General features: G+C 45.0%; 1 long non-coding RNA gene across 1 annotated transcript in view; it reads left to right on the top strand.

Annotated features, from left to right (window-relative positions):
• The window catches only part of LOC109861791, a 15,223-nt gene extending 13,521 nt beyond the window's left edge, over positions 1-1,702 (top strand). The window contains exon 3 of the long non-coding RNA XR_002251023.1: positions 1,147-1,702. This is a non-coding gene — a long non-coding RNA (uncharacterized LOC109861791). The remainder of the gene's footprint in view (positions 1-1,146) is intronic.
• Positions 1,703-3,922: the final 2,220 nt, after the last annotated feature.

The raw sequence follows: 3,922 nt of genomic DNA, 5'->3' as shown, positions 1-3,922 counted from the left end.
AAAAAAAAAAAAAAAAACCAGTTATCAAGGAAGAATTTATTCGGTGCTCTTACTTTGACATAAAAGAAGCGCACGCGTGGAAGAAACAGAGAGAAAAGAGAGAAAAAGAGAACTTAATGCGCGCAATATGTGTAATCGCTTCGGGAACTCAAGGTTGGAAACTATTTGTCAAACACAAATTGCGTTTGCGAACTTGTGGACGGCGCTACACGTTGTAACACGGAGAATCGCTTAAAGCGCGTGTTGTAAATTTTTGCGTTGTTTGATTTTGTTTTGTTTTGTTTTTTTTTTTTTAGAATTGCATCACAGATCCGCGCGACGACGATCGGGCGCGTTCGACACGCGCAAAATGGCCGGGGCAATTTGTCGACGGAAGATGCTCCAATCGAGAATGCGTTATCGGTGCTATGACGGCGAAAAAAAAAAATGTTTTCTCACAGCTTTCGTTTCACGAGAGCTCTTGCTCGTACTCGATATTGTGTGTGTGTGTGTGTGTGTGTATAATTCAGCGCGGTCTACGAAGCGCGGGTCGCAAATTGCAGATCCCAGAGAGTCGTAGTTCCGAAGTACTCCCTCTTATTATTTATAGACGCGATTTCTTGTGTCGGCGAATGTGTCCGCGCGATTTGGGAAAACTCTCAGATTGTCTCGGCCGAACGTGTTCTACACGCAACAGAAAAAAAAAACATTCATCAAACGGAATTGAGAGAACGCTTTTCCCGCGAACGAACATACTTTTACATTAACGCCAATCATCCGGAATTGAACAAATTGCGATTCAACATATCAATTGCAAATTGATTAATTGTAAATATTTCATCAGCGATTCACTCTCAGTTTTGTAATTAATTTTGTCCACATTAATTATTCCGCCATGTTGTTACGTTGTTCGAAGATACAATATTCCAATTATCGTAGCCAAGAACATTCGACCGAGTTTCGTTGCCCGAAATGCATGCGGAAGAGAAATACGCATGCCCGAGCGGTCGAAATGCCCCGTGTTTACGCGATTGTTTCGCCGGTCGACGAGAGTCCTGCGGTCAACACACAGTGCCGCATTCAAAGTCTCCGGCTGAATCGGCTCGGGACCCGATCGATAACGCATCGCGCAATAGGATTGGCTAACGAGGTGCTATTTGCTTACAGGTTCCCATGGCTTTTCCGCAACGGATGACTTTCCCAAGCGAGAGAAGGGTCTCAAAGTTTAACGATCCAACGACGACGTAAGCAGCAGATATCTCGTGAACGCGCACACGAGCGAACGACAGAGACAAGCTCTTTCCGTGGAGGTTGAATTTTTTAGCTGCTGTCGCAGTCTCGATGAGAACGCGCAAATTAATTAAAGACTTTGCGCCGAAGAAGTCGTTCACTCAACGTCTTTACGAAATTTCGCACGAAAATCGTTCCGCGATTATTAGGAGAAAAAGGCTTTCTCTCTCGCGCTCCTCATAATTTCCAATTGCGCGCGATAGAAAGCAAGCGAGGCGACGCGCAAAATTCTCCTTAAAACTTTTATATCGCGACGTGACAACGACGACGACCGACAACGGTGAGGAGACTAGAGGGATATTTTCCTCTTCGCTCCTCGGATTAGAGTATGTAAATATTCCATCTTCGAGATTATATCCCGAGGCACGCGGAACAAAAGGTTTCGCGAGCACTGTTCGCGAACCCTTTGTCATATATATTGCCGACCGGGTAAAGACTGCATAACGCCGGGGGACCAATGGGGGAAGGGGGAGGGGAAAGGGAGAAACGCCGGTGGTATGAATCCGCAGCGGAGGCTTTATCTATTCTGGGACAATATCGCGGAATATATGGCGGCGCTTAAGAAAACACACGGAGCTTTAACGTCGGCGGTTCGTCAGTCTCTCTTTCCCGCGAAACACAAATTTCCTACTCGCGAAGAACGTTGTTGTTTCGAACAATCCGCGCGTTTCCGCGCTTCAAATAACAAACTTTCCGCGCTCTTGGGATTTTTTTGCCACGAATCTTCCTTTTCTTATTTGGCAAATTTAAAAATTATCAAAACCGTAATTTGAACACGAAACAATTCCCGCGAATGGCTTGCGTTAGCTCGTCGTCGCAGGTTACTCAAGGTACAGGTACGCCAAGTGGACCCTTTGAAAGAGAGAATTTCGTTCAAAACAAGATGGCCGCTCTCAGATGCTAGGACTAGTATCTAATGACTAGTGTCTAATTAACCTAAGACTAGTATATAATTTTCATATACTTTCATTCACTTCAACAGAAGTAAAAAATAAATATTTTTGCTTTATCACAGTGGCCGCAGATTGACAGATTGAGTTAATCTACAAGTTACAAGTCTTCGCGGCTCAGTTTGAACGGAGAGAAACACGTGACCATTATGTCTAAAACTGCGGCAGCCAATGAGAAGCGTGGACGCTATTGACCTGTACTTTGAGTAACCTGTGCTCGCCGCTCGTGGAAGATAGCGCGCGATCCATCACCGGGGAACGGACAACAAAATGAACAACGCGGAGCGAGCGAAGCATTGGAGCGTCGCGCGGTGGTTTCCGATACAATTGATAGCGTGAGATACACGAGCGCGCTCGCGAGAAAATGCGCTCATTTCGCGCACGTTCCATTTCGCAGAGTGAAAAAATCACGTGACTCCTTTTTTCCGCTAAAAAAAAAAAAAAAACGTCCGATTAGCATTCCGCTGTTGTCATCTCGCGACGTCGCGTCCTTATGCTCCGCGAAGAATTTTTCGCAACCTGGATGAAAAATCCTCTCTCTCTCTCTATCTCGTTTCTGCTTCGCAATCGAGAATTCCGCCTGCGGAAACTCCCGCGAAGACTTCGTTAAACCCGGAAAAAGCGAATCTCGGCGCGCGGATTCCAACGAACGAGAAACTTTGTGACGAGGAGAAGCTTCTCTCGCTGCCGGATGCAGCTTGAATAATCGCGGAAAAATAATTGAAACGCGAAGAAGGATCGATTTAAATGACAGACGCGCGCAACGAGAATTATCTTCCGGCTTTTGAGAGAGAGAGAGATCCGTCGGGTCCGCCGAATCTTAATTAACGACATTTGTGCGTGTCTCTTTCGAAAGAAAGAAGATTAATTCGACGACGAGTACCAGTTTGCGCTTCGGCTCCATGTAATTCCGCAATAACGTGAACAACGTGAAAAAGTACAATTACATTTTTTTCCCCGAACGTTAAAACTGCGCGCGCGCGCGCGGTAACGTAAAATTAAACGTAATCCTGATGTATCCTACGACAGCGGTTTCGAAGTGGAAACGCAGGTGCACGTTGAATTAAAAACAGCACGCGAAATAAAACGTCGACTCCGCTCCGTGCGCTCGTTATTGAAAAAAGGCTCGTTATGCTTATGGAATTATCTCGTCCATAAATTATAATCATCGCGCACACACGAAGGCAAACGCGCGCGTTTGACGTGTTTTACACATCCCGCTCGACATTTTCAAGCGGTTCATATGGGGATACGCTTTTTTTTTCTACGTATCTACGAACCGTTTAATTGCTTCCGCTGTTTTCATGCTTTAGTTCATCACGGGAAGAGAGCGAATTAAATATCGTAGATCTTTCGTCCTCGATTATTTTGTACGTATAATACAAACGAAAGTGACGCGTTCAACCGAGTGGAAAATTTTCTATCTCGGACGTTTATTTTCATTTGACTCTTTTGTTTATATAAACAAAACAGATATATAATAAAAAACATTTGTATTTAATTCACTTCAGAACTTCCCTCTCGTTTCTCGAGAGCGCGACGAAGCGTGCGACTTAATCAACGCGTGCGTGTTATGCATTTGTCATAACTTTTCGCATAATTGTCGATGCGTGTATATACACGCGTGCGCGCGCAGATGTCGAAAACAGCTGGCGGGTCTCGCAAAATACACGTGACGTAAGCAACGATTTGAGTCGCCAATA

The sequence above is a fragment of the Pseudomyrmex gracilis genome, unplaced genomic scaffold (assembly GCF_002006095.1).
Source record: "Pseudomyrmex gracilis isolate BER0280 unplaced genomic scaffold, ASM200609v1 scaffold_9, whole genome shotgun sequence".
NCBI lineage: Eukaryota > Metazoa > Arthropoda > Insecta > Hymenoptera > Formicidae > Pseudomyrmex > Pseudomyrmex gracilis.
The sequence above is the reverse complement of the archived record's forward strand: the minus strand, read 5'-3'. Positions and strand labels throughout refer to the sequence as shown.